The sequence below is a fragment of the Grampus griseus genome (genome assembly GCF_964374135.1).
Source record: "Grampus griseus genome assembly, chromosome: 10".
NCBI lineage: Eukaryota > Metazoa > Chordata > Mammalia > Artiodactyla > Delphinidae > Grampus > Grampus griseus.
Genome location: NC_139004.1, coordinates 64,473,771 through 64,495,909, shown reverse-complemented (window position 1 = coordinate 64,495,909; position 22,139 = coordinate 64,473,771). Strand labels below are relative to the sequence as shown.

The 22,139-nt window shown below is 42.3% G+C and overlaps 1 protein-coding gene across 5 annotated transcripts in view; it reads left to right on the top strand.

Moving 5' to 3' along the window:
• Nucleotides 1–209: 209 nt before the first annotated feature.
• The window catches only part of MAP4 (microtubule associated protein 4), a 167,548-nt gene continuing 145,618 nt past the window's right edge, over nt 210–22,139 (top strand). The window contains exons 1-4 of one of the 5 annotated variants that reach the window (XM_082664898.1): nt 210–348; nt 15,606–15,701; nt 15,944–15,983; nt 19,979–20,023. The gene's annotated coding sequence lies outside the window, so the exon portion shown is untranslated. Of the gene's footprint in view, nt 349–9,141; nt 9,161–15,605; nt 15,702–15,943; nt 15,984–19,978; nt 20,024–22,139 lie in introns of those variants that run through there. The other 4 variants (XM_082664884.1, XM_082664896.1, XM_082664900.1 and 1 more) reach the window with 4 other exon arrangements.

Sequence of the window (22,139 nt, the reverse complement as noted above, 5' to 3'; positions counted from 1 at the left end):
CGGGAGGCGGGCGTCTGAAGCCCCCATGCGTACCTCGCCCCCAACGGCCCTCCGCTTGGCCGCTACCCCGGCGGGGTCGAGGCGGCGGGGCCGGCGCCTATTGGTCCGCCGCTGTCGTCCGCCCGCCCCCTCACCGCGCTTATTGGCAGGAGACGCGGCGCCCGCGGAATAGGCGGTGGCGGCGTCCCTCCCTCGCGCCGGCCCTCAAGAGGGCGACGAGGAAGCGGCCTCTCCCTGCGTCCCGCCCCTCGGGCTCGCTCGCTGGCTCCCGGCTCCTCCCGGCTGCTCTCGGCCATCTCCCGGCTCCCTCCGGCTCCGGCTCAGGCTCCGGCGCAGCGGCGGCGGCGGGTAGGTGCAGCGGCAGGCGGGGCCCCGTCAGAGGGGTGGCCTCCCCACTGCCCCCGGGACTGCCCGAGCCTCGCCCCGCGGCCGCCCGGGACCCCACCAGGCCCTCCCGAAGCGGGGAAGGGCGGTGGCCGCCGGCTTCGGGACGCGGGGGCGGCCGGGCGGGGGGCCTGCGGGCGTGATATTCCAAGTCTTCGAGGCGTGATCCGGAGACTCGCCGGGCGGGGCGGGCTGAGAGGTCCAGCTGCTGGGGTCTGGAGCGGTGGGGCCGAGAGGCACGCCTTGGGCGAGGGATGGGGCTGAGCCTGGGGAGCGAGGGTCGGCTGCAGCCTGGGGCCCTGGGTGGGGCTCGGGGACATAGGAGAACTCAAAGGTTGTCCCGTGAGGTTTGGGGGGTCAGTTGAAGTGGGGCTGAGGCGAGCCTTAGAGAGGGTGCAGGGTCAGGCCCCGGTGGGGCTCGAGGACGTAGAACTCAAAGGTTGTCCCGTGAGGCTTTGGGGGGTCAGTTGAGGTGGGACTGAGGCGAGCCTTAGAGAGTGTGCAGGGTCAGGGGTTACGGGAGGGGCTGGAGGGTGGTCGGGAGAACGGGACCCCAGGCAGGGCTCTTCCTGCGTGCGTGGCCCTAGCACTGTTTGGGGACTAAGCATGTTTCTGGCTGTGGGAGTGCGCAGGGGTCGCTTGCTGTAAAGGGTGGGGATGCGAGGATAGGACAGGCACCTCGGGGGCAGTTGGAAATGTTACCCAGAACAGAGATTGTGATTTAGCACATGGACCAGGTTCTCCGCTGGTATGTTGCTTGAGCTCTTCGGTGAAATTACCCTGTGGGGGGGTGGGGGTGGCGGGGGATGTTAGGGTTTTCCTTCCATCCAGGAATGGGTAAATTAAATGCATTTGCTGCTTTGGGGAGGAGACAGTGATTACGCTTAGGTCTGTGTTTAAGGACCCAGACCCAGAGTGAAACGTGCTTCTCGGGATGGTTAGTGTTACCCAGCTTTCTCCTGGGAACCCCCTTTTCTCCTCACCCTCCTCGGTCCAGTTACAGTATTGCTCCCCAGGGCCTCTCGATTCCCTCTCCCTGGCTCCCTAGGATTGCAGTGTTTCTTGCTCTGCGTGTGTGTGTGTCTCCCGCCCATTTTCCTGCTGCTGCGCTTTTGGCAACTGCCTCTGCTCTTTCCCAGGGATGGTTGTGGCATTGCATCAGGGGATATTTGTGCTTGTAATTTGCTCACTCAGCCCGGGAAGAGGGAGAATAGTATGCTGCAGAGATGGGGGTGGGGTGGGGTGGGGGTGCCGTCAGCTCGACTGGGCAGACAGAGAAATGGGTGTGGTGAGGGAATACAGCTGCTCTAGGCCTATAGGGTAACACTGTCCAGTCATCAGCTCAAAGAGATTCAAAGAGCGGCAGCAGCAGCTATTTTTATAAATCAGTTCTGAATCCAAGCTGAGCACATGGATTTAGAGTGAACAGTTGTCATGCTCTAACTATTATGGGCTGGGTGTTTGGTAGACAACACTAGAGTTGCTAAGCAAGAGACTCCATCTGTACAGTACAGGGGGTACTTTACTTGTAGCATTTTAACTGCGCTTCTCAACTCTCTTGCATGGGACATCTCTTGTCAAGGGATGTCTTTTAAATTGATGTGGTTTGATGGTCCATACCGCTGTTTTTTTTTTTTTTAAGAATTTATTTATTTATTTTTGGCTGTGTTGGGTCTTTGTTGCTGTGTACGGGCTTTCTCTAGTTGCAACGAGCGGGAACCACTCTTCGTGGCGGTGCGCAGGCTTCTCGTTGCAGTGGCTTCTCTTGTTGTGGAGCACGGGCTCTAGGTGTGCGGGCTTCAGTAGTTGTGGCTCGCGGGCTCTAGAGCGCAGGCTCAGTAGTTGTGGTGCATGGGCTTAGTTGCTCCCCAGCATGTGAGATCTTCCCAGACCAGGGCTCGAACCCGTGTCCCTGGCATTGGCAGGCGGATTCTTAACCACTGGGCCACCAGGGAAGTCCCATACTGCTGCTTTTTAAATGAAATGTTTTTACCTCAATTATACACTTCCTTTCAAATTTGCCTTAAATATAATAAAGCTATCACTTTTTGAGCACTTGCCATCTTCCAGGCACTAGTTGTTGGTGTTTATTTACAGATGAGGAAATTGAGACTGACAGGAATCAAGGTCACACAGATAAAGTGGCATCCACACCAATGTCCCTCTGACTCCCACAGTAGTTCAGAAACTGGACATTTCAGAAACTGGACATTTTTGGTTCACATGGGTGATTCAAGCACTTAAGAATTTATTCATGCAGAGTAATCTCACTGGAGACTGATAAGCCAAATATAAGTTTATTTACGTCAGGGACTTCCCTGGTGGTCCATGGGTACGACTGTGCTCCCAATGCAGGGGGCCAGGTTCAATCCCTGGTTGGGGAACTAGATTCTGCATGCATGCATGCCACAACTAAGAGTCCACATGCCGCAATGAAGATCCTGCGTGCCGCAGTGAAGACCCAGTGCAGCCAAAATAAATAAATATTTAAAAATTAAAAAAATTATTTATGTCCAAAGTTTTAAGTGCCATATGCACATGGGAATTAATTATCCACTGGCCAGGGTACCTCCTTTGTTTCTGGGCAGCCAAATCAGTAATAAGGATGCAGTTGATTATAGAATTGAAACTAAGGGCACTGTATGTTCTTAGGGGATGTTTTAATCAAGTCACAGAAGCCTAGTGGGTCTGCCTTCTTTCTCCACTATGCAAACTCCTATTGGGTTGGCCAAAAAGTTTCTTTGGGTTTTTTTCTGTAACTTATGGAATATTTATGTTGGACAGTGCTGGGGAGATTCTCACACATTTCCCCACTGTCTCAGTTTTTTAAGTCAACTCTTCATATATTTGTCATACCAGCATATACTTACTTGAGTTAAAATTCCCAAATTTATAAATAAGTTTATATTACATATTAAAAAAGTCATTTTCCATTGTTTGCTGACAGTGAAGGAAACACCTGTCTTATGCCTAAGCTTTATTTTTTAGAGGGTATGAAAACTTTTATTAATTAATTGGCTTTCAGGGGAGAGTAGGACAAGTTTGTCATACTTTTTCAAAATGGCTTGAGAACAAGGAAAGATACTTGCTTGCAGTTTTCATTTTGGTTGAAGGGTGGGGTTGGGAATGAGTGTTCCCTTGTGTGGTTTGAACCTCCTACCTACATCAAGATCGGTTGCTTAGTTTTAGAGATATGGTTCCTATTGATCTTAGGGTCTTGTTCTTTCTCCTAATCTTGTTTCTGAATTTGGTGGTCCATCCTTTGGCTGCATAAACTTTTGCTGTTGATACTTCAAATTTTTGACATCGCTATTTTCCTCCTCCTCCTTCTCCTCCTCCTTTTTAAATATTAAGCATCAGTCGTTGATATGTAGGTTTTATTTTTCTTTAAAAAGCGAGAAAATCTGAGAGGAACATTTTGAAGTCATCTTGGTGTAGTTCATTTGACTTGCTCAGTGTGAAAAGGAAACCGAGTAGATATCAACTGATTTCACTTTGTCCTTCTAAATGGCACTCTTAGAACCAGGTTACTGTGGCCTTATTGCTAGGAGTGAGTATGCTGAGGATAGTTAGGGTCAAGAAAGGGGATAGAGCAAACATATATATGAGGGGTTTGTACACACTGTCTTCTTAGAGCATTGTAGGCTAATTTCTCAACGCAGACCTTAGGGGAATTACTTTGTATGTCATTAAAATTTTAAGCTTGAAAGTCAACCGAATGTACTTTTGTGATTCCTTACAGGTTGAAAAGTTAATCTTCTCATCGTAAAACCCATTAAAAATAAATAAATAAATAATTTTTGGCCGCATCTGGTGCTGTGCGTGGGCTTTCTCTAGTTGCAGAGGGCGGAGGCTACTCTTCGTTGCGGTGCGTCAGCCTCTCATTGCGGTGGCTTCTCTTGTTGCAGAGCATAGGCTCTAGGCATGCAGCCTTCAGTAGTTGTGGCATGTGGGCTTCAGTAGTTGTGGCTCGTGGGCTCTAGAGCATAGGCTCAGTAGTTGTGGTGCACGGACTTAGTTGCTCTGTGGCATGTGGGATCTTCCCGGACCGGGGCTCGAACCCATGTCTCCTGCATTGGCAGGCGGATTCTTTTTTTTTTTTTTTTTAATTTATTTTTTATTTTTGGCTGTGTTGGGTCTTGGTTGCTGTGCGCAGGCTTTCTCTAGTTGCAGCGAGCGGGGGCCACCCTTTCCTGCGGTGCGCGGGCCTCTCATTGCGGTGGCCTCTCTTGTTGCGGAACACTGGCTCTAGGCTCGCAGGCTCAGTAACCGTGACTTGCAGGCTCTAGAGCGCAGGCTCAGCAGTTGTGGTGCACGGGCTCAGTTGCTCCGCGGCATGTGGGATCTTCCCGGACCAGGGCTCGAACCCGTGTCCCCTGCATTGGCAGGCGGATTCTTAACCACTGTGCCATCAGGGAAGCCCGGCAGGTGGATTCTTAACCACTGCGCCACCAGGGAAGCCCCGTAAAATCCATTTTGTTAGTTTGCATTTAAGAATCGTTTGAAATGTATTTATAACCTTTCCTCACTCTCCCCAATTTTACAAGGTAAAATGCAATTTAAAAAAACCTTTTATTTTGAGATAATTTTAGATTACAGAAGAGTTGTAAAGATAGTACACAATTTCTGTATACTCTTCATTCAGCTTCCCTTAATGTTAACATCTTATATAATCATCATACATTTATCAAAATTAAGAAATCAACATTAGTTGTTTTTTTTTTTTTTTTGCTGTGCGCGGGCCTCTCACTGTTGTGGCCTCTCCCGTTGCGGAGCACAGGCTCCGGACGCGCAGGCTCAGTGGCCATGGCTCACGGGCCCAGCCGCTCCGCGGCATGTGGGATCTTCCCAGACCGGGGAACAAACCCGTGTTCCCTGCATCGGCAGGCGAACTCTCAACCACTGCGCCACCAGGGAAGCCCTTTTTTTTTAAAAAATGTATTTATTTATTTTTGGTTGCGTTGGGTGTCTTTGTTGCTGCGCGCAGGCTTTCTCTAGTTGCGGTGAGCAGGGGCTACTCTTTGTTGCGGTGCGCGGGCTTCTCATCGCGGTGGCCTTTCCTGTTGCGGAGCACGGGCTCTAGGCGCGTGGCCTTCAGTAGTTGTGGCACATGGACTCAGTAGTTGTGGCTTGTGGGCTCCAGAGCGCAGGCTCAGTAGTTGTGGCGCATGGGCCTAGTTGCTCCGCGGCATGTGGGATCTTCCCGGACCAGGGCTCGAACCCGTGTCCTCTGCGTTGGCAGGCAGATTCTTAACCACTGCGCCACCAGAGAAGCCCTAAGAAAGCAACATTAGTTTAACGTTATCAACTAACTTACAGACTTTCCTCTGATTTCCCCAGTTTTTCCACACTGATACTCTTTTTGTGTTACAGGATTCAATCCAGGATACCACATTGCACTTAAGATGTCATGGTTCCTTAGTTTCTCCCAACCAGTGACAGTTTCTTGGTTTCTCCTTGCTTTGATGCTTGACACTTTTGAAGAATAGTGGTCATTCGTAGAGTGTTCCTGAATTTGCATTTTCTGTTTTCTCTTGATTAGCCTGAGTGAGGTTAGGCATTTTAGGGAAGATTACCAGAGAGATAGTATGCCCTTCTTGTCCCATCATATTTCGTATCAGAGGATATCTGATATCAACACGACTTATTACTGACGTTAACTTTGGTAGCTTGATTGAAGGTCGTGTGGCTGCCAGCTTTCAATAAAGTGACTCTTTTTCCGTTTCCTTACTTCATTTGTTAAAAGCTAGAAATGAGTCACTGAGTAAAGCCACACTCCAGGGCAAGGGAATTTAAGCTCCACCTCCTGAAGGGATGAGTATCAAAGAATTTGTGAGCATAAGTTAAAACCACCCACAGTAATTAGTAAATATCTCTGTGAGGCTAAGCAAAGATCTGATTTTCTTTCTTAAAGTTTCATCCATTAATTTTAGCATTCGGCAGTGAAACTTGCCTGCAGCAGCAATTATTATTGTGTTATTCTAGTGGTGATTTTGTTTCCCTCATTCCTCCTACATTTATTATTTGGAATTCTTCTGTAAGGAAGATTTGTGCCTTTCCCCCATTTATTTATTTAATCATTTATATCAGTATGGATTCATGAACATTTTTCTCCCTTTGGATTGTAATCCAGTACTATATTTTGTTGCATAAATTCTTATAGCTTTGGCCATTTGCCACCTATGTTCTTTTGACATGAGCCCCCCCCCCCCCCCCCGCTTTTTTTTGGATCACATTTTTACTTTCTGGTGCTGCAAGATGCTCTAGTCTCATCTTTTTTTTTTTTTTTTGGCTGTACGCGGGCCTCTCACTGTTGTGGCCTCTCCCGTTGTGGAGCACAGGCTCCGGACGCACAGGCTCAGCAGCCATGGCTCACGGGCCCAGCCGCTCTGCGGCATGTGGGATCTTCCCGGGCCAGGGCACGAACCCGCGTCCCCTGCATCAGCAGGCGGACTCTCAACCACTGTGCCACCAGGGAAGCCCCAGTCTCATCTTTATTTCCCCAGCCCTGGCCCTAGAACCAACCATTTCTTGAAGGAGCTCTGGTTTCTTTTATTGCAGAAAAATATTTAGGAACCAAGGTCTGGTTTCTAAATGAACTGGGTGTACTCATTGCTACTGGGATATCACTGCTTCTTGGCATTCTTAGGGAACAGAGCTGGGAAATATATGTATGTATACTGACCCAGGTATACACATACCTGTTTTGTTTTGTTTTGGACACGCGTCGCAGCTTGCAGGATCTTAGTTCCCCCGACCAGGGATTGAACCTGCGCCCTCAACAGTGAAAGGGCAGAGAGTCCTAACCACTGGACCACCAGGGAATTCCCTACACAGATCTGTTTCTGTATCTATCTGTATATAAATATAATCATGGATTCATACTGGTCTCTTCTGACTCTAATCCAGCACCACAGAGTTCATTCTAGCATTCACCTCCTTGCTTATTTGTAATTTCTTTCTCTGTCAGTGAGAAACTTGGTTCTTATTATTTATAATAGATTTACTTAATAGTTCAACCGTAGTGTATGTGTAAAGTAGGAAACTGCAAGGTTTTTTTTTAGTATTTCTTTTTTTTAATTTAAATTTTATTTTATAGTGGAGTGTAACTGATTTACAATATTATGTTAGTTTCAGGTGGAAAATGCAGTTTTAATTGTCACATAAGGTAAATTCTAAAGTATTTTGCAGTTAACTAATTTAAATTATATTCCTGTAATATTGGTATTTTAAATTACTATTTTTCAGTTCCAGTGGAGAGGTGAAGTCATTTGCCCCTGGCCAAACAGGAAGTGACTGACTGTAGCTGGAATTGGTGACCTATTCTCACTCCCAATGAAAAGCTTAATCTCAAGCAAAGCAGTCTCTTCATATCAAGTATCTTGACCAACAGGTCAACCTTTATCCCTTCTTGGTGGGATTGTTCCTTTTAATTAAAGAAATTCCTGGGTTTTAGGTTTTTTTTAAAACTTTGGCAGTGTTGAGAGCAAAAATAATTACTTTACTGGACTTCTTCCTACTTGTAGAATCATAGACTTGGTAGAGATCTTAGAGATAATCTAGTGCAGTTTTTCACACAGTATAAGTGATTCATCCAGTCCTCTCTTTTAGGAAGTATTCCCCTAGACAGGGACTTCACAGCTGGTGGCTATCAATTCCAGGTTTGCAAATTTGTCATTTTAGAAAGACTTCCTTGATAATTATCTCAGAGCTGCCTCCCTGCAGTTTTTATTCACTGGTTCTAATTTTGCTGTCTACAATTATTCCTTGTAGCTCCAATCTCCACTTTACAGCTATTTAGTTACAGTTATTTTGTCCCACTTAAATTTTTTATTTTCCAGACTAAACAGTTTTTTCCTTCTAGCCACCTCTTCTGAAATGTGCTTTCTAAACTTTTTACTGTGTGGGCATCATCCTCTGGACATGCTACAGTTTGTCAGTTTGTCACGTATGTTCTGATCCAGATACTACTGTATTAGTCCCTGAAAGTAAAGTGATTAAGGAATTTAAAATGATCCCTGCCCTTGGGGAGCTTAGTTTCCATCAATGTTGCTTTAGAATAAATTAGGTTCTTTTTTCTTTCAATATCCACTTTTCAGTGTTAGTTTTTACTTGTCTGGTAGTAAGGTCACCTGTAGGTCTTTTTTTCTCTAGAACTGCTATTAACCCAAGTCTTTGTCCTCAGTTGGTTGGTTGTTTGGTTTTTTAAAATTAATTAATTAATTTATTTTTGGCTGTGTTGGGTCTTCGTTGCTGCACGTGGGCTTTCTCTAGTTGTGGTGAGGGGGGGCTACTTGTTGCGGTGTGCAGACTTCTTGTTGCGGTGGCTTCTCTTGTTGCCGAGCACGGGCTCTAGGCGTGTGGGCTTCAGTAGTTGTGGCACGCGGGCTCAGTAGTTGTGGCTTGCGGGCTCTAGAGCGCAGGCTCAGTAGTTGTGGCGCATGGGCTTAGTTGCTCCGCGGCATGTGGGATCTTCTGGCCCAGGGCTCAAACCCGTGTTCCCTGCACTGGCAGGTGGATTCTTAACCACTGCGCCACCAGGGAAGCCCCTGGTTGGTTTTTTGAATCTATGTGTTGGACTTTTTTACACTCCTGTATTCCTTCTGTAACTCCTGATTTCTGTCCATTGTTCCAAAGGGGAATCCTGATTCTGTTATCCTTTGCCTTTGTTATCCTTTCTATGTCTATAACTTTGATTTGTTCTTTCTTTATTTTTCCTTGAATAGATTAAGAAAATATTCACCTAGAGAATGCCAAGATCAGATCCTAGTAGTAGGTAATTAGAAATAAAACTTCATGCTTTATTTTCTCCTTACTTCTGACTTTATTACTCTATTTTTTTTAATTAAAAAATTATTTACTTATTTGGTTGCACCGGGTCTTAGTTGTGGCAGGCAGGCTCCTAGTTGTGGCATGTGGGCTCCTTAGTTGTGGCAGGTGGGCTTCTCAGTTGTGGTCCATGGGCTCCTTAGTTGTGTCATGCAAACTCTTAGTTGCGGCATGCATGTGGGATCTAGTTCCCTGACCAGGGATCGAGCCTGGGCCTCCGATATTGGAGTCTTAGCCATTGGACCACCAGGGAAGTCCCCTGTTCTTTTGTTATTGTTTTGTCTACCTTTCATTACCAGACATGAAGAAATTTTTTTTTTTTGGCCATGCTGCCTGGCACGTGGAATCTTAGTTCCCTGACCAGGGATTGAACCCAAACCCCCTTTAGTGGGATCTCAGAGTCTTAACCACTGGATCGCCAGGGAACTCCCAAGAAATTCTTTTAAAAAAAGCATCCTTGGGGGAATTCCCTGGTGGTCCAGTGGTTAAGACTCCACGCTGTCACTGCGGAGGGCCCTGGTTCAATATCTGGTCGGGGAACTCAGATCCTGTAAGCTGCACAGTATGGTCAAAAAAAAAAAAATTATGATAGATTTTTTTTTTTATCAAATTCATTTATTTTATTTATTATTTTTGGCTGCTTTGGGTCTTTGTTGTTGCGTGCGGGCTTTCTCTAGTTGTGATGAGCGGGGGCTACTCTTCCTTGTGGTGTGTGGGCTTCTCATTGCAGTGGCTTCTCTTGTGGAGCACAGGCTCTAGGCACGTGGGCTTCAGTAGTTGTGGCTCACGGGCTTCAGTAGTTGTAGTTCGCGGGCTCTAGAGCGCAGGCTCAGCAGTTGTGGCGCACAGGCTTAGTTGCTCTGCAGCATGTGGGATCTTCCCGGACCAGGGCTTGAACCCGGATTTCCTGCACTGGCAGGCGGATTCTTAACCACTGTGCCACCAGGGAAGTCCCATAACTTATTTCATATGTAATAGTTTGTACCACTTAATCCACTACCCCATCTTGCCCCTCCCCCCTTCCCTCTCCACACTGGTAACCACTAGTTTGTTCTCTATATCTGTGAGTCTGCTTTTTTGTTATATTCACTAGTCTGTTGTATTTTTTGGATTCCACATATAAGTGATATCATACAGTTAAATATACTATTCTTTAAAACAGTTCTTCAAATGCTTCTTTCTTGGCCTTGAGGTGGTAATGAAGAGATGGTATTATTCAGGCAATCAGAAGCATAAAGATTATAGATTCTTAGGATTAAAAGTATAAGGACCCTTAGAGAGGAGTGTAATACACCATACCTTAGGTATTGTGTTCGGTTTTAAGAACAACATTTTCAGAGACATGGATGATCTAGAGCCTATCCAGAAGAAAACAGTCTGGCTTGTGATGAAAGTAGACATCAAATGATTTGAGGTACTATTTAAGGAGTTAGAGCTATTTCCTTTGGAGAAGAAATAGGTGGGGGCAGCTATTTTCAAATATATCAAGATCTGGCAAGTGGAAGAGGTATTAGATTTAGTATTTTGTTGCTTTGGCAGAACAGAACCATCAAGTCAAGTTAAGGAGAAAAGTGGAATGGAACTTCCTTAGAAGATAGTGAGTTTCCTTTGACTACTAATGTTAGAGCAGAGCCTGGGTCGTGGTCTAGAGATACTGAGAAGGTGGTTAGCTTGAATCACCTTCAAGGTCTTTGTAAGTGGTTTTTAATATTATTGAGTACAGATCCCTTTGAGAATCTAACACCTTCTATGTATGCATATGTCTGTTTTGCTCTCACCCTTGAAAAGTACTTTTTCTGGGTATAGAATTGTATGTTTGCTTATATTTTCTTTCATATTGGATTTGTCATTCCATTATCTTTTGGCTTACACTGTTACTGTTGGGAAGTTACTCTTGGTGTTCGTTTCTGTCAAGTATTCTGTGGCAATCCTAGTAGTTGATTACCTAAAACTATGTACAATTTGAGGGTACTTGGCGTATCCAGATTATGAGAACCTTGGGTGCCAGTGCACATAAGGGATATTCTGTGGCAATAATTTCTCAGGAATTTTTTGTTCTTTTGCCACTACTGCAGGCTTCTTTGTGTCCCCTGGGGTTGTGGAAAATTGGGTCTTGGTTTAAATCTGGTTCACCTTGAGAGGTAAAGTGGGATGTCTCTTTATAAGACTTAACCTTGGGAGGGCCCTGATTTCTGTCTCCCTTGCTCTGCTTGGCCCTTGAACTGAAGCTCTAGATTAGGGCTTCTCAGATTTTATTGTGTATATATAGAGGATATGGTTATAATGGAGATTCTGATTCTGAGGAACCAAATTCACCTATTGAAGAATATCTTGGTTGCTTCCAAGTTTTGACGATTATGAATAAAGCTGCTCTAAACACTAACGGGCAGGTTTCTGCATGGACGTAAGTTTTCAACTCATTTGGGTAAATACCAGAGACCATGATTGCTGAATTGGATGGTAAGACTATGTTTTGTAAGAAGCTGCCAAATTGTCTTCCAAAGTGGCTGTACCATTTAATATTCCCATTAGCAATGAATGAAAGTTCCTGTTGCTCCACATCCTAGTCGGCATTTGATGTTGTCAGTGTTTTGGATTTTGGCCTTTCTAATAGATATTTGGTGCTATCTTGTTGTTTTAATTTGCAGTTCCGTAATGACATGATGTTGAGCATCTTTTCATACTCTTATTTGTCATTATGTTTCTTCTCTTGTGAGGTGTCTGTTCAGGTCTTTTGCCCATTTAAAAAAATCTATTTGTTCAAAAAATTTTTATAGGGCTTCCCTAGTGGTGCAGTGGTTGAGAGTCCACCTGCCGATGCAGGGGATGCGGGTTTGTGCCCCGGTCCGGGAAGATCCCACATGCCGCGGAGAGGCTGGGCCCGTGAGCCATGGCCGCTGAGCCTGCGCGTCCGGAGCCTGTGCTGCGCAACGGGAGAGGCCACAACAGTGAGAGGCCTGCATACCGTAAAAAAAAAAAAAAAAAAAAAAAAATTATAAATTTATTTATTTATATATTTATTTTTGGCTGCATTGGGTCTTCGTTGCTGCACGTGGGCTTTCTCTAGTTGCGGCGAGCGGGGGCTACTCTTTGTTGCAGTGCACAAGCTTCTCATTGAGGCAGCTTCTCTTTTGTGGAGCACGGGCTTTAGGTGCCTGGGCTTCAGTAGTTGTGGCACATGGGCTTCAGTAGTTGTGGCTCACGGGCTCTAGAGCGCAGGCTCAGTAGTTGTGGCGCACTGGCTGGTTGCTCTGTGGCATGTGGGATCTTCCTGGAGCAGGTATCGAACCTGTGTCCCCTGCATTGGCAGGTGGATTATTTATTTATTTTTGCGGTACGCGGGCCTCTCACTGCTGTGGCCTCTCCCGCGGCGGAGCACAGGCTCCAGACGCGCAGGCTTAGCGGCCATGGCTCACAGGCCCAGCCGCTCCGCGGCATGTGGGATCTTCCTGGACCGGGGCACAAACCCGTGTCCCCTGCATCGGCAGGCGGACTCTCAACCACTGCGCAACCAGGGAAGCCCGGCAGGTGGATTCTTAACCTCTGCACCACCAGGGAAGCCCTGTTCATTTTTCATTGTTGAGTTTTAAGAGTTTTTTGTATATTTTGGGTACCAGTCCTTTATCAGATTTGTGTTTTGCAAATATTTTCTCCCAGTATGTAGCTTATCTTTTCATTTTCTTAACAGCAAATTTTGCAAATCAGAAGTTTTAATTTTATTTTTATTTATTTTTAAAATTTCTTTGGCTGTGCTGCACGGCTTGTGGGATCTTAGTTCCCCAACCAGGGATTGAACCTGGGCCCGCGGCAGGAAAGCGCAAAGTCCTAACTACTGGACCTCCAGGGGATTCCCTAATCTTCCTTAGTTTTGATGGGTTCTCTAGGACATTGTTCTGTTGCAGTTTCTGCAGCATTCAGGAGCATAACTGTTAAGACTTTTTAGTAGGCAAGAAAGGTCAGCATAATGACTTGCCTTGTGTTACATAACATTCCAAAGGAAATGGATTAGTAATGTTATGAATGCCTGAGTTTGTACTAGTTGGGATGTGACCCAGGTACCTTTTGGTGATGGAACTGTTTATTGTTTACTGCAGAGTTCTGCTGTAAACTGACACTTCCTGAACCTGTGTATATTAAAAACTATATGATTGGGGGAAAAAAGAAAAAAAGCTGTATGATTGGGATTTTAAAGACCAGAGGTTTGAGAGAGATATTCAAGAGTAGTTTAATTCTGAAATAATTAAGGCTTCATATGTCCATAGATTTAGTGGACCATAAAGAATCAAAGTAAGGATGGTTGGCCATTATTCTAAAGTTGATATCCTGGGTAGTTTTTATCATTATCAACTTAGTTTATGTAGTTTTGGCTGTAACCCTGTACTTTTACTTGCATTATTCAGTGATGAAGTCTGTTAATTGGCTGTTAACTCTACTTTCACTTTCATTACTAATCATGAAGGTTGCTGATGCTGCACCTTTATTTTCAGATCAGGTGTCCATGCAGGGGAACTTATGTCAGAAAAGATGGCTGTTTTATTGGTTTTAAGTGAAGTGACAACACAGGTCCCTGTATACATTTTTTTCCTTTCATTAATGAATTGATTGGGTCTTTCTGGTAGAATAAGAGACTGTCTTGTTATTGAATGATGGTTTTGTCAGGTAAAAGGAGATGGTCACCAATTGTGACAGTTAATCTTAAAGACATGCTGTTCAAGATAAATCCCATTTAGCCAGACCCAGTTAAAATCAGACATACTGACGAAGAGTTAGGCGAGTAGAATAAGATTTTTGGCCTAAGGACATTTGAAGGTGGGTGGGTATACATAGTATTTATGTGTGCTTCTTGGTTTCTAAAGAATCTCTGCTATATGGTAATTTCAAATTTCATATGTGGTACTCTTTTTTTCAATTTACGTTTATATTTTATTTTTATTGAAGTATAGTTGATTTACAGTGTTATGTTAGTCTCTAGTGTATAGCAAAGTGATTTAGTTATATATATATATTCATTTTCATATTCTTTTCCATTATGGTTTAAACAGGATATTGAATATAGTTCCCCTGTGCTACACAGTAGGATCTTGTTGTTGATCTGTTTTATATATAGTTCTTTGTATCTGCTAATCCCAAACTCCTAATTGTTCTCTCCCCTACCCCCTTTCCCCTTTGGTAACCATAAGTTTGTTTTCTATCTCTGTGAGTCTGTTTCTGTTTCGTAAATAAGTTCATTTGTATCATATATTATTTTTAAAGTTTATTTATTTTATTTATTTTTGGCTGTGTTGGATCTTCATTGCTGCACGCGGGCTTTCTCTAGTTGTGACGAGCGGGGGCTACTCTTCCTTGCGGTGCGCAGGCTTCTCATTGCGGTGGCTTCTCATGTTTCAGAGCATGGGCTCTAGGTGTGCGGGCTTCAGTAGTTGCAGCACGCAGGCTCAGTAGTTGTGGCTTGCGGGCTCTATAGCGCAGGCTCAGTAGTTGTGACGCATGGACTTAGTTGCTCCGCGGCATGTGGGATCTTCCTGGACCAGGGTTCGAACCCGTCTCCCCTGCATTGGCAGGCAGATTCTTAACCACTGCACCACCAGGGAAGCCCTGCATCATATTTTAGATTCCACATATAAATGATATCATATGGTATTTGTCTTTCTGACTTATTTCACTTAGTATGATAATCTCTAGGTCCATCCATGTTGCTGCAAATAACATTATTTCATTCTTTTTCTTATGGCTGAGTAATATTCCATTGTATATATGTACCGCATCTACTTTATCCATTCATCTGTCGATGGACGTTTAGGTTGCTTCCATGTCTTGGCTGTTTTTTTTTTTTTTTTTAATTTGGCTGCTCCAGGTCTTAGTAGTGGCAGCGGGCTTCTTAGTTGCAGCATGTGTATGGGATCTAGTTCCCCGACCAAGGATCGAACCCAGGCCCCCTGCATTGGGAGCATGGCGTGTTACCCACTGGACCACCAGGGAAGTCCTTTGGCTATTGTAAATAGTGTTGCTATGAGCATTGGGGTGGACATACATGGTACTTTTAAGCCCTGCAAGCTTTCTTTCTCTTTCTTCTTCTTTGTTTTTATTTTCCCTAACAAGCCAGCAATAAATTGACTAAAATGATGAGGTAGTATCTTTCTAGCTCATTGTAGTCTAAGTTTGAGTCACTGTTCTCTTTGTGGAAAAGTTCCAGGATACTTTATTTTCTTGAAAGAGACTTTTTTTTTTTGGCACTTGTTTTAAGGTTGTTTTGTTTAAAGCCAATGAAATGGAACTGTTAGGTTTCTTAAGCATCTTATTTTTGAAATGTTGCTTATATTATTCAATCTAATTCAATAAGTGTTTCTTTTCTTTTTTTTTCTTTCCTTTTTTTCTTTGGCCGTGCCGTGCAGTTTGTGGGATCTCAGTTCCATGACCAGGGATTGAACCTAGGCCACGGTGGTGAAGGCTCAGAATCCTAATCCACTAGGTCACCAGGGAACTCCCCAGTAAGTGTTTCTTGAGTGTCTGATATGTTCTAGGTTCAGTTTAGGTGCTATGGCTATAAGACTATGTAAGTCCTGCCTTAAGAAGCCCAAATATTTAGTATATTTGTCAGTTTTTTTAAAAAATTAATTTTTATTGGAGTATAGTTACTTTACAATGTTGTATTAGTTTGTACTGTACAGCAAAATGAATCAGCTATACATATACATATATCCTTTCTTTTTTGGATTTCCTTCCCATTTAGGTCACTGCAGAGCACTGAGTAGAGTTCCCTGTGCTATACGGTAGGATCTCATTAGTTATCTACTTTATACATAGTATCAATAGTAGTTTTTTATATAATTTTTAAATTCTGTTTTTTAATTAAACTTTTAACTTGGAGGTAATTGTAGTTACATATGCAGTTGTAAGAAAACAATACAGAGAGATCCCTTGTACCCTTTGTCCAGTTTCCCTGCTGTGGTAGTATTTTGCAAAACCATATAACAACCAGGGTATTGACATAGAAACAGTTAACAGTAAATGGTACAGCTCCTCTGGAAAACAGTTTGGCAGTTTGCCTGAGAGTGTAATTGCTGGGTCATATGGTAGTTGCATGTTTAGTTTTTAGAGAAACGCCATTTACATTGATATAATATGGTGGTATTACAGGCTCTGCAAGTGGTCTTCACTGACACTGCGGTGCCTTTGCCAACTGCAGGGGTGAAGTCCTGGCTTCCCTCCTTGGCCTCTTACTCCACCCTGGAGAGGGTGTTGGGTGCCTCATTCCAGCCTGGTGAGGGTTTGGCCTTTACTGTATGGGTGGTGTTGGACCCACTGTGTTTTCTGTGGTGTTTGGCTGGAGTAAAATGTTTATTGTCTAAAAGTTTTCTGTCTTGCTAAGCTGCGCCTTTCCTGGTCCTTTGGCTAAAGTGAGCAGGCTTTCGTTGGAGTTTTTCTTGTCTGTACTCTTAGGTGTTTCTAGGTTGCCAGGCTCGTCATTTCCAATATTGAGATCTATAAGGCAAAAAGGAAACCCAGGGAACTCGCCCCTTTTGTTTCTTAGGTTCCCAAGGTCCCTTGCCATTCTAACTTATTCTCTCCACCTTTCAGAGTCTTAATGTTTTTTTATGTATGTATAATGTCCAGCGTTTTTAGTTGTACCTAGTGGAAGGAAGAGGAAAAAGTAGATCTCTATTTTCATAAAAGCAGAAAAGTTTTTAAAATGATATTTATTTTTCTGTTTATGAGAATATATATTTAGTGTACAAAATTTAGAACATACAAAAATTATAAAAGAATAACAATATTTTGACATATATTCTTTCAGCTGTTTTCTGTGAATATGCATGCATATTTTTCTTGCTAAAATATGAATTGTTTATACTATTTAAGAACTTCCCACTTAACTATTATAAGCATCATTCCTTGTCAGTAAATACTTATGTATAATGCCATTTTTTGTGGTATCAATTAAGTTGTAATGTAATCATATTCAGGAGGTGATCCGTATGTATTACTCTGCTAGGTTAAGTACCTGAGAGAGAGTTCCTGTACAAATAAAGGATGTACTGTTTCACATGAATCTCACTGTTTAGACATTGCTTTTTTACAAAAGGGAGTCTGAAGTAAACCAGATTTAGCCATTAGTTTCAGAAACTATGGGTGTATGGGTAGGTATTTAGATTTTAAAGTTTAAAAGTATCCATATGTCTTTATAAATGCTATTTTGATTAAAATTCTTGTTCATATTTTCCATTATGTCATAAGAGGGGTCATTATACTTTTCAGGAGAAAATCAGAGATAATAATGGCTTTCTTGTTTTTTCTTGGAGGAAATAGGAGATACCAGCAGTGTTTGTTTCAGTGAACCCTAGCATTATTTTTCTGCTGGAGTTTGCAAAACATAAGCCAGAATGATTTAAATCATTTTCCATAGTGCAACTTTTTCTAATTGCTGTGCAGTATAATTCCAGATGTTTGGATTTATTGGGAAGTTTAAATTTCATAGATTGGAATGTTTAGTATTAGATGTCCAGGTTCATGTAGCAGATCTAATTAAAAATTATTTCTCTTTCATTTTCTTCCACTTTGTATAATCTTTTTCTTAGTATCATGTGAATAGTTGCACTGTATGTCAAACTGAAACTAATAATTATAAAATCACTTTACAAATGAGCATAGATGTAGAAGTATGTAATTATATAGAGTTGTTTTAGTTTCTATTTCTTGAAATATGAAGGTGCATATGTCATAATTTGTTTAGCAAGCAATCTTTCAACGTAACATGGAGTCATTAATTAGACATGAAATTGAGATGTTATTGATCATATTTTTAAAACTTAATAATCATATTTATTTACTTTTTCCTTTCCGAAAGGGATAAGTAATGCTATGAAAAAAAATTTAAATTTAGAAAAAGGAAAAAAAGTTACCAAGTTACTAGTTTTCATATTCTTTTACAAGCAGTTTACCATTGAGAAGTGCTCAGCAAGCTGTTTCCTCTTTGCCAGTCTCTGCAGCTTGTGGTTTGGGATGTTCATCACTATCTGGTAGTGAACCCCAAATGTCCCACACCAGCTTCATTGGGATCACCTGGAGGGTCTTCTAAAATAGTTTTGGCTTTCTGCCTTTTATTCTCATTTATTAGATCTGAGGTGGAGTCTAGAATCTGAATTTTTAAAAATAGCTTTATTGAGATATAATTCACATACCTTACAATTCAGCCATTGAAAGTGTACATTTCAGTGGTTTTTAGTATTTTCAGAGTTGTGTATTTATCACCACAATCGATTTTAGAAGGTTTTGTTAGACCGTACAAAACCCCTGCCCCTCTTAGCCATTACCCCCTTAATTCCTCTATCTACCCCCCAACCCCTGGGCCCCAGCCCTGGGCAACCACTAATCTACTTTCTATCTCTATAGATACGCCTATTCTAGATGTTCCATATAAATAGAATCATACAACATGTAGTCTTTTGTGACTGGCCTCTTTCATTTAGCATAATGTTTTTAAGGTTCGTCTGTATTATAGCATGTATCAGTACTTCATTCCTTTTTATGGACCCATAATATTGTATGAATATACTGCATTTTGTTTATACATTCATAAGTTGATGGACATTAGGGTTGTTTGTACTTTTTGGCTGTTATGAATTATGCTACTGTGAACATTTGAGTACACGCTTTTGTGTGGACATTTGTTTTAATTTTTCTTGGGTATGTGCTTAGGGGTGGAATTGCTGGATCAAATGGTAACTCTAGGTGTAACCTTCTGGGGAGCTGCTATATTGGTTTTCCAAAGTGTCTGTACCATTTTTCAGTCCCTTTAACAACATATGAGGCTTCATGTTTCTCCATATTCTCGTCAACACTTAATCTGTCTTTTGGTTATATCTATCCTAGAGGGTGTGAAGTTGCAGAATCTGAATTTAAAAACAAAAGTTTCTCAAATGATTTTGGTGGTCTATAGAATAGTAGTTCTCAGTGGGGGTTGGGGTAGAGATGTGGTTTTGCACTCTAGGGGACATTTGACAATGTCTGGAGATGTTTTTCATTGTCACAACTGGGAGGGTACTTTTGGCATCTAGTGGGTAGAGGCCAGGGATGCTGCTATGCACAGGATAACACCCCACTACAAAGAATGATCTGGTACAAAATGTGAATAGGACAGGGGTTGAGAAACTCTGGTCCAGAAGAGAATTAAACAATTACAGATCAAATTTTTAGCCCACACATTGGCAGTAGGACATTATTTTCCATGCAAGATCTATATATCAAATCTAGAAAAGGGAACCTTAGGGACCTAAGAGCCTCAGTCTAGTTTAGTATAATATGTGCTCACTGAGAGCAGTGGGTCCTAGCCCAGAGCCTGATTTGGTACGTATTTGTTGAATGAAAAGATATGTAGTGGTAGTTTGAACTAAAATGATTCTTAGTTATTTTATAATGAATATCTAGATTGGTAGCCTCCAGGTAGCTATATTGATTGTGTTTCCTCTCTTGAATTCCTCTACCCTACCAAAATCAATGATTGCATAAAAGAGTGTACATAGGGTCTGATTTTATAGTTTGTTTCAAAGAAAATATTTTAATGGAAGTCATTTAAAAAGTCTCAACAGCCCTATAAATGAAATTAGAGACTGGCTGTGGTAGGGCTTACTGGCAGAGGATATGTGTGTGTATTTTGAAATCTTGTGCTTTCCAGAGGTGGTGCTATTTAATGAGACTAAACTTGAATCCAATATCTGTTTGTCTTCTCTCCCCTTATGTCTCCATTTTTTTTCTCCATGTTTGTCAGTTTTTGTCCTGTATTATGTTTGGTGATATGAAGGATTAAAGAAAGGTAATCCCTCTCTTAAATGTATTATATTATTATTATTTTTTAAATTATTAATTAATTAATTTATTGTCTGCATTGGGTCTTCATTGCTGTGCGTGGGCTTTCTCTAGTTGCAGTGAGTGGGGGCTTCTCTTGTTCCGGTGCACGGGTTCTACGTGCATGGGCTTCAGCAGTTGTGGCTCGTGGGCTCTAGAGCGCAGGCTCAGTAGTTGTGGTGCACGGGCTTAGTGGCTCTGTGGCATGTGGGATCTTCCCAGACCAGGGCTCAAACCCCTGTCTCCTGCATTGGCAGGCGTATTCTTAACCACTGTGCCACCAGTCAAGCCCCTTAAATGTATATTTTTGAGAAAGATCAGACATGTAATATAATATTTTTGAGAAAAATCAGACATGTATTTTGTGGATATTATAACAACTTTTTTTCTTGTAGAGAAAATACAGTAATTAACTGAAGTGAATTTTTCAGTTAAACTCTTTTTTTTTTTTTTTTGCCGTACGCAGGCCTCTCACTGTTGTGGCCTCTCCCATTGCAGAGCACAGGCTCCGGACGCGCAGATTCAGCGGCCATGGCTCACGGGCGCAGCCGCACTGTGGCATGTCGGATCTTCCTGGACCAGGGCACGAACCTGCGTCCCCTGCATCGGCAGGCGGACTCTCAACCACTGCACCACCAGGGAAGCCCTAAACTCTTTTTAAAATCTTCACAAATGTGAAGTTTTCCGAATTTAAAAAAAATTTTCTACAATGTGGCAGATGTTGAGTGTTTTTTAAAAAATTTATAATAGGGCTTCCCTGGTTGTGCAGTGGTTGAGACTCCGCCTGCCGATGCAGGGGACACGGGTTCGTGCCCCGGTCCGGGAAGATCCCACATGCCGTGGAGTGGCTGGGCCCGTGAGCCATGGCCGCTGAGCCTGCGCGTCCAGAGCCTGTGCCCCGCAACGGGAGAGGCCACAACAGTGAGAGGCCCGCGTACGGAAAAAAAAAAAAAAAAAAAGTTTATAATAAATTAAGACAAACAATACTAAGAAAATTTAGTATAGAAGTATTAAATGAAAACTGAAACTTTCTTCCTGGCAAGTGAAAATTGGTTTCTCATTGTTTAGTTTGTATTTTTTGTAATGTGAGAGAGTCTGAATATCTTTTCATAAATTTATTAATCATTTGAATTTCTGTGAAGAGTTTGTATCCTGGGCTTATATTTCTATTGGGTTGTTGATATTTTTCTTATTTATTTGTGAGAGCTCTTAGTATATTATAAAAATTAGCCCTTTATGTATTATTTGTAATACAAATGTTTTTCTCCTTGTGTGTTGTTTGCCTTTTGACTTTAGTTTTTAAAATGAGATTTCAATATTTTACTTTGATTTCTGGGCTTTTGAACTTTAGTAATAAAGTATTTCCTCCATATACACAAAGGTTATAAGTTCTGGAGAGCCTTCTTGATAGGGAGTTTGCATGAGAAATTTAGTGAGAAATTTAGTAAGATTGTAATAATTATCTTCTTTATATAGATGAGAAAACTGAGGTATCAAGAGATCACCAAACAGTAAATGGTGGTCACTTTATGCTTTTAGCCACTGTGTAATGCTTTTCAGTGGAACTTGAAAGTAAATCCATGAAAAAGTGAATCCATAAAGGCCCTTATTTTATTTTTTAACTTTTTATTTGTAAATATTTTGAACTCACAGGAAGTTGAAAATAGTAGTCTTCACCCAGCTTCCCCCAACAGTGACATCTTAAATAGCTGTAGTATAATATCAAAACCAGGAAACTGACATTGATTGGTACATTACTGTTAACTACACTGCAGACCTTTTTCAGTTTTCCCTAATTTTTTTAACCTGCATTTGTGTGTGTGTGTGTGTGTGTGTGTGTGTGTGTGTGTGTAGTTTTTGTGAACCCCTTTCTTCAACCTGTCTTGGTCCTCTGGCAACCACTAATTTGTTCTCTCTCTGTCATTTTGAGAACGACATCAAATTGGAATCATACAGTATGTGATCTTTGGAGATTAGCTTTTTTTGCTAAGCATGATGCCCTTGTGGCGCATTGTATGTATCAATAATTTGTTCCTTTTTATAGCTAAGTAATAGTTGGTATGGATGTCATGTGTTTAGCTTTA